This window comes from Dasypus novemcinctus, chromosome 16 (genome assembly GCF_030445035.2).
Source record: "Dasypus novemcinctus isolate mDasNov1 chromosome 16, mDasNov1.1.hap2, whole genome shotgun sequence".
In the NCBI taxonomy this organism is placed as follows: domain Eukaryota; kingdom Metazoa; phylum Chordata; class Mammalia; order Cingulata; family Dasypodidae; genus Dasypus; species Dasypus novemcinctus.
The window spans coordinates 40,308,941-40,322,984 of record NC_080688.1 but is presented as its reverse complement, the minus strand read 5'-3'; positions in this window follow the sequence as shown (position 1 = coordinate 40,322,984).

Here is a 14,044-nt window from a genome sequence, read left to right as displayed (position 1 = left end):
ACATTTCTCTGAACCTTCTTCCATAGTCATATCTCTCTCTGACTATAGCAAGGAAGGCTTCTCTACTTTTAGGGACCCATGTAATTAGATAGGATCCACCTGGATAATCCAGGCTACCCTTCCCTTCTCAGGGTCCTTAACTTAGTCACATCCGCAAAGTCCCTTTTGCCACCTAAGGTGACATATTCACAGGCTCTGGAGATTTGGGTGTGGAAATCTTTGGGGGACAAAAAATCACTGTTTCCCACATATTGGATAAGGAGCCTGGCTCTCTGACTGTCTGCAGGTCCAGGTGTCTGGTAGGTCACTGGAGGTGTGAAATATGTTGGAGATTCTTTCAAGTTTCTAAATGAAGGGAAGTGCAAAGTTGTTTGTGTCTCTGCACTGTTCTGCCCTGGCCAGAGAGCAGTCGGGTCAGCAAGGACGCAGACAGTCATCCCTGGTGTCCTTCACTTCAGGGTGCATCTTGGACCACTGGAAGCAGTGAGAATGAAGTGTGGGGTCTGAGAATTGGCCCCAGAAGTGACCAGAGTCAACACGGTGAGGGAGGTGAACGTACACCGTCCCTTCACATTTGCTTAATCCTCCTCCCCAACAACTACCATCTGCCCCTCAGAGAAACAAACTGTCCAGGAAATGCACTTCTGCTTTACAGTTGGCCATTGTTTTCCACCTTACCACCCAACTCCCACCCTACACCCATCAAAATCTATCCCCTAGGCCTTGTCTTTGAAAATTATCCAGTGCTTAAATAAATTTCAAGGTGAATGATTATCAGGTTTGATATACTCTTTCTACAGGAGTATTTGCATTTTAATCGTATCTCCACTCAAAGGAAAGAATTGCTAATGGTAGTTTTCTGGTCGTGTACAAAAGAGAGGAAAGGGAAGGCTCTCCAGGCACATTTCAAATCATACCACATGGCCACCTACTCTATTATGACCAAGGGTAGGACCAGCTCCCAATAAATAAAAGACATTCCACTTCAGTCCCACATCCAACAATGTCTTTAAGGCTATGGATTCCAGCTGCTTCACCCCCAGCAGGTCAAAAAAACATCTTCACCTCCACCTCTCATGTCTCTGGTTTAGGAAACTGCTCTGGCCAAATTCCTGTCAAATCTCACCAGCACCTGCAGCAAAAGAGGAAGCCCAGACAAAGGCATTGTTTCAAACCAGCCCTGACAACCTACCTGAATGCTAGGAAAGGAAGGAAGAAAAGGTGGGTATGGGCAGTTGAGGGATTAGAAGACTTAATAGCTACTCTCCATATTTAACTTTTATGATTCTGCAGTCCTTGAAACATTAATAACCTTTTTTATGACATCTGAGATCTCTACCCCCCACACCAGCTCTAGGAATCTTGATACTTTAAAAGGGACCTTTCAGGGAATTGGCAAGCAAATTTTTGCTCTTTTTTTTATGACTTTGCACTCCTGCCTCTATCAAGATACCATGAAATGTTTTCCATTACATAGACAAGTTTCCTCTCATTGATTAGAACCTTTTAACTGGGCATCAGGCATTATCATTCCCCAGCACAACATTTGGACTTGCTGACAGCCAAAAAGTATTCTGATGGTCAGCACACCCAAACACACTCCTGATTTCCCACACTATTTGCTTTTAAGAACAAGAAGTTTCCAGATTCAGATTACTTCTCTGTCAGGCAAAAGTGACTATCCCAATCCTTATCTTGAAGAGCCATGCTGGTCCCTGGGCTTTTTCCTGAGATATGCCACCCAGGCGACTTGACTCTATGAAAGGGAAGAAACTTGAAGATAGTTCTTTAGGAAGGGTAACTGGGACAATGACTGCAGAACTCTGTGATGAACATGAGAGCCACGGAGCATACGCTTTGGCTAGAATGCACATGGCATGGGACTGTATAACACAGTGAACCATGTAGTGGAAGATGGACTGTGATTAGCAGTACAAATAGAGTTATCTCATGACCTATAAGAAATACACAATACTAATATATAGTGTTAATAACAAGGGTTGTATGGAAAAATACACCAAGTATATGCTATGGACCATAGTGTGGAGTAATACTCTGATCATGTTCTTTCATAACCTGTTACAAATGTTCCATAAAAACTTGAGGTGTTGGAAGAGGGGTGATGTACAGGAATTCTGCACATTACATACAATTGTTTTGTAAGCTCACAACTTCTGTAATTTTAAAAAGGAAATTAAAAAATAGTTCTTTGAAGACTTGCTGTGTCAAAAAGTAATAGTAAGCAGTAGGGAACGAAATGACTAGCCCTGAGCCTGCTGTTCCTAATCCACAGGTACAGCCTTGAGTGAAAGAGATGGCTGCCTATGGAAGGGAATCCCATAAATCAGTTAGTTCACATGTCCAACTTACAGACAGCTAGCCCACTCATAATCAGTTGATGACTGAGAGTCTTGCCTCTACAAGAAAAGTGAAAACAAAATGTTCTAACCAAAGACAAACCAAAAGAAGAAATAGTTTAGAACTAGAAAGACACCTGCATTCTACTCCTAGGTATATACCAGAGAGAATTTGAAAACAAATGTCCACTCAAAAACTTGTACAGGAGTGTTCATAGCAGCGTTGGTCCTAATAGCCAAAAAATGGAAACAACCCAAATGTCTGTCAACTGACAAAAGGTAAACAAATGTAGAATATCCATACAATGGAACACTACTCAGCCATAAAAAAAAAGAATGAAGTACTGAGTCAGGCTACAACATGGATGGACCTGGAAAACATTGTGCTAAGTGAAAGAACCCAGACACAGGAGACCACATATTGTAGGATTCCATTTGATAAAATGTCCGGAAAAGGCAAACCCATATAGAGACTGAAAGTAGAATAGTGGTGGACTAAGGCTGAAGATAAGAAAGAATGGGGAATGACTACTAATGGTTCTATTTGGAGTGATGAATATGGTCTTGAATTAGGCAGGGCTGATGGTTGCACAAGTATGTGAATATCCTGAAAGCTACTGTACTTTACACTTTAGATGAGTAAATTGTATGGTATGTGGATGGTATCTCAAAAACATAATTAAAAAAATTAAAATGCCCATTTCAGTATGAGGAAAGGAAAACAGAGTCATCAGCAAAGAAGAGTGACCAGACTAGCTAATAGGTTATACATGGATCACTCACTCACTCATTCATTCAAAAAAAGTTAATGAGAACCTACTACCCCTGCCCCTGTGCCAAAGAAAAGTGATTTAGAGTGAATGAGACAGATGTGGTTCTTGTACTCTTGCAGTACACAGTCTGGTAGAAAGAATGATAATCCAGCAGTGATAGAAATAGATATGAGATTTTAATAGATTATAGATGATGATGATGATGAAGATAGATGATAGACCGATGTACCCATATAGTTTTCAAATGTGGAATCATATTATATAACATAGCCTAATAAATTCTTGTTATAGTCAAACTCCTGGGATTTTTCAGATGAGTCAACAATAATGTCCTTTTATCTAAAGGCACATTTTTTTTTTTTCAATCCTTAAGCCAAAAAATACTTTTTTTTTTTTAGAGGCTTCAACAAAGACAAATAAAACAGCAGTAAGGCCATCATTCTGACATCGATGGGACCAGAGGGAGTGGGTGGCCACCTCCTAGCCCAGGAGCACTGGCAGACCAGGCAGGCAACTACTGAGATGATACCAGAAAACCACAGACTGGAAACTCATTTTAGAGATGCAGGAAACCAGACCTTGAAAAGGGAAGGGGATCACCCAAGGTCTGGTAAATGATATGCAGAACTAGAGCTTGGACTCATAGGAATTCTCCATTCCCAAGCCTGCCCTCCTAAGCACCAGCTATGTTGCTCACCTCTTTGAAAGTGGAAGGAACCAGTGATGGATAATCATGGGTTAGTGTGCTTTCCCTCCAAAGTCATTTCTTTTTGCTTCAACAGGGTCCTTGTGGGGGAAAAAACACTACCTCTCAGCAGACGATTTCATAGCAAGGGGAACTTAAGGAACCTCAGAAGGCCAGAAAGACAGTCCTTTGTGGCCTGGCCAGTCTCCTGCTCCCTCCAGACCATACATGAAAGCACCATGGCCACCTGGCGCTTATTTCTCTTTATGCCATTCTCAGCCCCCACCTAAAGGCAGCCTTCTAAAACCTTCCATTAAGTGGCTGTGTAAAGATGGATGTTAACCCTCTTGAGAGTTAACCCTTTAGAATAAATGCTTGAGAGCCTCTGGTATAAGCTACTTTTTGTGTATCCTTCTGGGAGTGGGTGGAGGACCAACATTGGCCCAGACATTTCCTTTGTGTCTAGACAGAGGTCATCCCAGTCTATTTGTCAGCTCAGTTATTGATCGCCTCAAACAAAACATGGCCTCCAGGTATTTTATTTTATTTTATTTTTTTAAAGATTTATTTATTTATTTCTCTCCTCTTCCCCCCCGCCACCCCGGTTGTCTGTTCTCTGTGTCTATTTGCTGCGTCTTCTTTGTCCACTTCTGTTGTTGTCAGCGGCACAGGAATCTGTGTTTCTTTTTGTTGCGTCATCTTGTTGTGTCAGCTCTCCGTGTGTTCAGTGCCATTCCTGGGCAGGCTGCACTTTCTTTCACACTGGGCGGCTCTCCTTATGGGGCGCACTCCTTGTGCATGGGGCTTCCCTACACGGGGGACACCCCTGCATGGCACAGCACTCCTTGCGTGCATCAGCACTGTGCATGGGCCAGCTCCCCATGGGTCAAGCAGGCCTGGGGTTTGAACCACAGACCTCCCATGTGGTAGATGGATGCCCTATCCACTGGGCCAAGTCCACCGCCAAAAAGTGGATTTTATATGACAACTGGCATTGACCAGCTCAGTGTTTGGACAAAGAAGAAGCTCCACAGCACTTCCCAAAGCTAAACTTGCACCAAGAAAAGATCAAAGCACTTCCCAAAGCTAAACTTGCACCAAAAAAAGATCATGGTCACTGTTAGGTTGTCTGCTGCTGGTCTGATCCACTACAGCTTTTTGAATCCCAGCGAAACCATCACACCTGAGAAGTAAGCTCAGCAAATCAATGAGATGCACCAAAAACTGCAATGCCTGCAGCCAGCTTTGGTCACAGAAAGGGCCCAGTTCTCCTCCATGACAACTTCCAACTGTTCCTCACATAATTAGCACTTCAGAAGTTGGATGAATTGGGCTATAAAATTTTGCCTCATCCACCATATTCACCTGACCTCTTGCCAACGAACTACCACTTGTTCAATCATCTCAACAACTTTTTGCAGGCAAAACGCTTTTCCAACCAGAAGGATGCAGAAAATGCTTTCCAAGAGTTTGTCGAATCCCAAAGCATAGATTTTTATGCTACAGGGATAAGCAAACTTATTTCTCATTGGCAAAAATGTGTTGATTGTAATGGTTCCTATTGTGATTAATAAAGATGTGTTTGAGCCTAGTTATAATGATTTAAAATTCACGTCTAAAACCACAATTCCTTTAGCACCAACCTAATATACCAACTACCCATGACCCTCTTTCCTTTTTCCTCACTCATTTTCCTTCCCTCCCCTTCTTCTCTTTTTCCTTCTCTTCCACATACCACAGGAATTATAATGAACTTGAGTAATAACTTAAAATATGTGGAACACAATTGTTTGAGTACAAATGAGTGTATAAAGAAATGCGACATAAATAAATGTGCATAGCTTGATCCAACTTCTGCAGGAATCTTACTCAGGCTCAGATCTCCAGATGAACTTGGACTCAGATCTTAAGCATTTCCCTAATGAATGTTGCAATTTCTGCCCTCTATTTGTTTATTTTCCAGCATCTTCAAACATGGTCTTTGAGAAAAGCAGATGGGAGAATAAGGATACAGAGCAATAATAGTACCTTATATGTACACTGGGCTTCGTATCAGCAAAGTGTTACCAATATCCTCTTATTAATATTTAATCTCACAATAACCCTGTGGGTAATGTAGAGTTCATTTTACTTTAGCTCATCTGAGGAAAGGGGGAAACACAGACAGGTAGAGAAATACAAGGTAAGAGAAGGGAAGACCAAAATCAAGAAAGGAACAGTGTGTGAGTGGTGGGGGGTGGGGGCGGGGGTGGTGATAAAAGAATAAAAGAACCCTGCTCTGGGCAGCTGTGATTAGGAAGGAAGATCTTAGTCCAAGATCTGAAATGTAGGAAGGAAAGGTCATTCTTTACATATGAGATCTGCTAGGGACGGTGCCAGGGAAGGTAAGAGAACTCAACCTGGGCCATGCCTCAGGTCTCTGAAGTGCTGTTGCTTTCATCCAGGCCCACACTCAATGATGAGAGGAGCAAAGAGACAGGGGTACCCTGCCATGGCTCTTCTACCAACATTGACCTTGCAAAGCAGGCATCAGGTTAACTCAAGTGAATGTATGCTTCTTTGAGCACCTAAATCGCACTGGTTCTGGTTGTAGAGGGGGTAGAGCGATGAAGACACCCCATCTCTGCCCTCAAGAAGCTTGCAGTAGTAAAGCGAGCTGTGTTGATGGTAAAGGCAGATGTGAAGATGTCTACCTATGAAGGGGAGGGTCCCCTTGCTTCACACTTCCCTATTGCAGGACTGCTGGGTCTTACCACGTGGAACATGAGTGCTACAAGGTACTCTACGGAAAAACCAATTTGGGATCAGGTATGACTGGGAAATGTAACATGTGCTTGAAAAAATAAGGAGAAAGTTATCTTCCCCCTGGCTGGGTGTTCTTGGGTGCCAATTTTAATTCTGACTCATCCCTTGATTAGCTGTGTGAACTTAGACATGGTTTGACCAATTTTATATGTTCATTTCCAGATGTTACCTCAGTTAAGGTGTGGCCCCCACTGAAGCAGGTTGGGCCTTCAGATTACTGGAGTCTTTCATAGGCAGAGTGAAAGTCAGTGAGAAAGAGAAGCTACAGGGATCAGCCGGAAGCTAGAAGTCAGCAGAATCTGGGTGGTACACTGAGGCTTTTATGGACCCCAGAAATATCATGTCCTTATAGCTAATCCATTCCTGTGAGTTTGAACCTAGTGTAGTTGGGACCTATTCGGTTACTTCGGGCAGTCTTTATTAGATTCAGTAAGGTGTGACCCAGGGTGAGTCTTAACCCTCTTACTGGAGTCCTCACTGGATGAATACAGAGAGAGACAAAGAGAAAGCCAGAAGTAGGAAGCTGAAAGCAATAGAACTCAGAGGGGAAGGCGGAGACCGGCAGACGTCGCCGGGTGCCTTGCCATATGACAGAGGAGTCCAGAATCACTGGCAGCCAGTCTTTGGGGAGAAAGCATCACCTGATGATGCCTTGAGTTGGACACTTTCATGGCCTCAGAACTGTAAACTTGTAAGTTAATAAATTCCCATTGTAAAAACCAACCCATTTCTGGTATATTGCATTTCCGCAGCCTAGCAAACTAAAACAGCCTGGAAGAGAAAGGAGAACATTCTAACATGTGCATTGCCATGTGACAGAAAGCTGAGCCCCAGATCTCCAGCAGCCAGCCCCAGAACACAAGAGTCTTCTGAGAGAAAGTATTATATTCCTGATGCCTCGATTTGGGCTTTTCCTAGCTTCAAAACATGAGCCAATAAATTCTCATAGTTTAAGCCAATCCATTGTATGGTGTTTGTTTAGCAGATAGGAAGCTAATCCAATCAGTTATCTGATTCACTTGGGATGGAGTCATGAGTCTGCCCTTTCAGCAGACCATCCCACCTGGTTTATGGAAAAGAGCTTCAGTAAACTCTTTATAGTACAAAGGTAAAGAAAAGAGGTTCTGCTGAAATGAAGATATTCTAAGACACTATTGCTCCAAGGGGCAAGAAGAAGACAAATGAAAGTGGTGGGGGGAGATAACTATATCAACAGAGACTGATGCTCCTGAAAGTACATTTTAGCTGACTGTAGAGGAGGACAAGGAAAGATTCAGTGTCTATTCCCTGCCTGGTCCCTTGACTGGCTTTGAGCCTTCACGCTTGGATGTATGAGACCTAGAAACTGACAGAATCATTTTCTTGAGCATTTTTCCAGATTTGGGGCAAGAGGAAATACCAGAAATTGTTTGCAGGAGACCCTGAGATCCTAGTTATAAGCAGAGTTTCTTTAGGGTCAATGGACAAGGTGTGACCCAAGATGGGGTATCAGCTGTCCTCCCTATTCATCTGCACAGCCCCATCTTCTCTTTGGTACACTGATGCCCACTGCTCTAGAAGCACCTGGACTGACCACACTGGCAGAGGAGGACCTTCCTTGAGTGGCCCAGCAAGCACCACACCTGTTCAACAGGTAGAAGGAGAGAAGAACATTGTGGGGCCATGCAAACTGTTGGTGGCCCTAGTGGGTTTATCCTTCAGGGACTATGGAATAAGTGGGAGAATAGTTCGAAGTTAAGTCCCTGCTTGGGAAAGGGGCCATGCAATTTAATAGTTTTTTTTTTTTTTTTGAGGTACCAAGGCCAGGGATTGAACCCGGGACCTCGTATGTGGGAAGCTGGTGCTCAACCACTGAGCCACATCAGCTTCCCTAAGTTCATTTTTTTCATTTGTTTGCTCGTTGTTTGTTTTTTGTTTGTTTGTTTGTTTGTTTTTAGGAGGCACCAGGAACTGAAACCAGGTTCTCCCATGTGGGAGGTGGATGCTCAACCACTTGAACCACATCACTCCCTGCAATTTAGTCTTAACAAGTGTTGGGGATTGAATCATGTTCCCCCACAAAGGCATTTTCCCCATCCAACTTCTGGTCCTGTGGGTATGAACCCATTGGTCAATAGGACCATTGAGCATGTTGTTAGTTAAGGTGTGCCCAAATTGAGTGAGAACAAGTCTTACTCCAATATGACTGCAGTCCTTATAAGCAAAGGAAATTGGACAAGTGTGAGAGGCCAGAGGGAGCAGTCAGAAGCTCGAAGTCCTGGAACCTGGAAGAGAAAGGAGAAGAGGCCACGTTGTGCACTGCCATGTGGCAGAAAAGTCAAGGAACCCCAAAGATAGCCAGCCAATCCCTGGAGGAAGCAAGCCTTCTAGCCCCTGAAATCAAGAGCCAGCCAGGAAACTAAAACAGCAAATACTCATGCTCAACTACATTGAATTCTTGTAGGTTATGCCGGGGAGATTTAGAAATATTTCTTTCCCTCTATCCAAGAAGAGTTTCTTCTATTATCCAAAACTAACACCCCACACTGTTAGTAAATTGGTGAAGTATAGTTCAGATCTGTGTGGCTCTGAAGCATCTTTACTCCATATTACTTGTTTACATTTCTGCCCTCCCATTAGACAGTGAGCCCCCAGAAGCAGACAGTCCAGTAGACTGCTATGTCTGAGTACAGCACCTTGACTGTTATAATTGCTCAACAAATTAATGAGATAGGGCTTGGACTGAATTTTCCCCCTCCCCCCTCCCTCTTCTCCCTGCCTTGCTGTTTTTGTTGTCTGTGTCCATTAGCTGTGTGATCTTCTGTATCTATTTCTCCTTTTGTCTTCTCTTCTTGTTTTTCTCCTCTAGGATTCACCAGATTTCATCCTGGGGACCTCTCATGTGAGGAGAGTTTCCCTGTCACTTGTGGCAGCTCAGTTCCTGGTCTCTGTTGCACCTCACCTTGACTCTCCCCTTTGTCTCTCTTTTGTTGTGTTATCATCTTGCTGTGCGACTCCCTTGGCTCGCCATGTGGGCACTCGCACGGGCATTCAGCTTGCTGAGTAGGCAAGCTTTTTTTTTTTTTACCAGAAGGGCCCAGGATGGGACCTGGGTCCCCCCATATGATAGGTGGAAGCCCAATCACTTGAGCCACATCCACTTCCCTGGACTGAATTTTTAAGAATGGGTAAGTCTGAGATGGGTTGAAGCTACAGAACAGGATACCCAAATTTTCTGAGTGCTTCAGAATTGTCTAGGGGGCTTATTAAAATGCACATTCTCAATTCAGACCCAGTAGGTCCTAGTGGCTCTCAGGATCTCCACTGTTACTAATTAAGACCAAGGATCCTGATGAGTGAGTCCACAGACACACTGCCGCCAAACTTTCCCTGATTTCTCTGGCCCTTCCTAAGATCCCTCTCCTTTGAAATTCCCCCAGTACTCCCAGTCTGCACCACACACAATCAAATAGTTTCTTATCCTGTTTTCTAGGCTTCAAGTGTGTGTCTCTCAAACCTTCTGTGAGTGACCCCAACTAAAAACCCTCCCTCATTCCTCTGACCCTACCCCCTGCCCATAACATTGTGTCAGTGCTACTTCTAAGACAAGTGTACTTGATGCTTCATAGTCCTTAGTTCATGGCTCACCTCCACAGGCCTGTAGACATCTTGAAAAATGCAGAAGAGAGTTCATATTCATTGAGTACCATGAGTGGATGCTGTGGGGTGCCAGGACCCCATCTTCAAGCTGCCAGCACCTGCAGCCCCCCTGCAGCAGGTCCCCTCCCAGGAATAACCCTCAGCTCAAGGAAGCTGCTTTGTCCAAATATACCTCTTCCCTGGAGACAGGGAGTCAACCCAAGGAAACAGGGACGAAAGCCCAGCCTCCTTGATTCAGGATGTCTCTGAAGGATCACCTCGGCTCTGGTGCTCCCCTATGACCTGCTGAGTCCTCTGTTGCAGGCCCAATCGTGCCTCCCTCACTCTTCCCAGGAGTTTACCTGAAAGCACTTCTCAGCTCACCTGGACATGCCAATCTCAGAAGCTTAGAGTCTATTTCTTAGGGGATCAGACCAGTGACTCACTTACTATGCACCAGGAACTAAATTAGAATTTTATACACAAGGTCTCACGTAATCCTCACCAAATTCAAAAGGCAGGCCTCACCCCCTTTGTGGAGCTGAAGCAACTGAGACTCAAAGAGAGTGACTGATTTCCCCAGGACCACCAGGCTAATAAAGGAAGCACTGCAATTCAAATCTCTTCTATCACACCATGGAAGCAGGAGCTAATTGATTTATTTTTCTTTGTCCCTTCAGCACCTAGCATGATACTACATAGATATTTGCCAAGGAAACAGTAAAGGAATGGGCAGATGTTGAAGGTCTGGAAGGCAGGAACTACAACTTCTTTGAAATTTCCACTATAACTTAGGGCTCTGCTGGGTACCAAGCTCAATCAATGCTCATCAGATATCCTGATGACTTATGGCTCATGGAAGCCTGGTATGAGAGCCCTGGAATGGGCTTTTAGTTTCTGTTGAAACACTAACTGGCTTACAAACTCTTACGTTTGCCTAAATTTATTTTAGGTTGAGGCTTTATGCAAATGTACACAAGGACACTTGTCTAGACACAAAGCTACTGACTACCTGTCATCCTTCTCCACATTTTAGGGCCAGATGGCATGTGTTGTTGAGGGAGATGCAGATGCCAAGCATGCCCTTACCATCTTCATCCTCACCCTAGACCTCGGTCTTACTATTATATACAAGTGTCCAGAAAATGAATGCTTCAGAAGGTGGTATCCAGTGACCGCATCTTCTCTCAGTTACCATCTGTAGCACAGTTAGTTCATCCTGAGAATTCACCTAGAAGAATCCACACCCAACCTGGATCCTGGATTCTACATGGGGCTTTATTGGATCATGAGGGACCAATCATTAACTGTGATTTACTTGGTGTGCATGTGTAGGTTTCCTAAATAATGCAGTGCTTGGGAGAATGTCTCCAGTGAAGCTCTGTGTCCACCTCTACTGTAGGATACGGTGAGGTCTGGGGCAGCTCTGCAGACTTGCGAGATGTTAAGAGGCCTCTAAGGTGGTTATATGCAGCCACTCTGCCAGCTAATGAGGCATCCCAGAAACTGAAGACCACCTGATAACCCTCAAGACAGGACCTCACATAGTCCTGACTCCAGGGGTGGGGATGGCTTGTGATCAGGATGTGCTGATGTGTGGGCCCCAAACATTTCCCAGTCATATGAGTTCTGTGCAACCTGAACGGCAAAACAGAATTTCTTGGAATCTCCAGGTTGTTTTTTCATTTATCTTCAAAACGAACCACACTCCCATCTTAATGAAAATGCTACTCAATTACTATGATTTTATTAACAAGACAAGTGTAGCTGTTTAGTGTGTAACAATGCAAGAATTATAATTCCAAGGGGATTGTCAGATGCTAATTCTAAATTCAGAATGCAAAGCAAAAGTTTTATTAGCCTCTTCCCTGCGAAGGGTACTACTACTCTGTGCTGCAATAACATTTGGATTTGGTGCCTGGGTGGTTAAAATCTTAAAGTTTGCTCTAGTTATCAGTATATTATAAACCTACGGAGAATTTGGCAGTTGCAAATACATTAAACTAAGTTTTAACGTTGGTTTTTGTCCACATGAAGCAAGCAGACCCAAGTACATTGTACCATGTGCCCAAGAGCTCTCTCTCCCGCCATGCCAATTATAAATATTAGTAGAATGGGATGTCTCAGAATTCAGGCTACAGGCCCCCAAAGACCACCACAGGCCCCCACCCATGGGCATTGGGGTTTGATTCATGTCCCCACAAAAGATAAGTTCAGATCTTAACCCGTGTTGCTGTGGGGGTGAACCCATTTGTAAATAGGACCTTTTGAAGATATTAGCTAAGGCATGGCCACAAAGTGATCAAGGTGAGTCTTTGTCTGTATGACTATGAAGACAGGAAAGGTGAATACAACAGGTCAGAAGAAGCCCGAAGTCAGAAGTAGCCAGAGAGGAGAAAGAGATGGTGACGAGACAGAGGCCCGCCATCCCCAGAATGCTGCCGACCCGGGCGAAAAGCATGGCCTCGTTGACTTCTCGACTTTGGGTGTCTAGCCTTCAAAACTGTGAGGCAATAAGTGATTTCTGTTAAAGCCAACCTATTGTGTGATAATAATCACAGCAGCTCTGGCAAACTAAGACAATGAGTTGGGCCTGAGCCAGGGAGAGGGAAGAAGCTTTTATTTGGATGTGAAATTGAAATTTCAAATATGACTGGACTGGACTGTCTAACACCCAAAAGCAAATATCTTTTTTTTTCTTTTTAGTCAGGCATTTAAAAAAAAGGAGAGAAGGATGGAAATATGCACTGAGATTTGGTGCAGGCTCCTCTAGGCAGAGAGCAAGGTTTGGCTTGTGTGGTTATCTTTTAAGCTATTAATTATTCCTTCCCTTGCTAATGCTAAGGGGAAGGACCCCAGCTGCTGTCGGTTACCCCACCAATGGTGGGGGCCAATGGTGAGGCCTGTTTGGAACATGCAGAGCCAAAAGCAAATCTTAACTATCAAAATAGGACTCTCCCTATAACCTAAAAGTAACTTTGAAAACATGGGATCTCTCAAAGAACTCACAACTGAAGGGATATTTGCCCAAAGGTATTCAGAAATGATGGTTGAGGAAAAATAGAGCCATTTCTGTTTGTACCCTGTTGAGTTTAGCACTTTTAATATACCAGTTATAGAAATAAGTCAGATTCAATTCAATATAACCAAAAAAATTCTGAATAACTATGTGTCAAGCTAGTGCTAGGAATACTGTGACAAAATAAAAGATGAAAAATACCTGTCACAACCCTTATGGAACTTATAATTATAAGGGGAAACAGGTTTGTGAGCCACTACAATTATAGGCCATTCATAGACTCTAAATAGAAAAATCAAGCACAGAGTGAAAAAATTTTGTTATATTTCCAGCTGTAAGAGGCAACAAGAGAGATGCATGTGGCTGCTAAAAACATCGGAATCCCTGTAAGATTTCGGTGCTTGATAGATGCAACGGTAAGAGTCATCTTCATCTGTTTTTATCCCCCCAAATCTTTGATGTCATAAAATTGAAAGAAAGAGGTTTCATAACAAAATTACAAAGTGTTATGGGTTCCTAGAAGAGGTTTCAAGAACTCTTCAAGGAGGGGACGGCATTTGAACTTGATCTGGAAAGATTTTAGCAAATAGAAGAGTGAGAGGGTGTTGAGGAAGCCAAGTGCATGGGCTTGTCTGTCTTGGTGATGGCCTGGTGGAGCCAGGTCCTTATTTTAGTCTAAGGGACCTATCTCGATGTGAATACTTAGTCAACCTCTCCATTTTAGATAAGAATATCAGATAAAGCCAAACTTACTGCTGGTGAACTTCATTTTCCACATGGAAGTTCC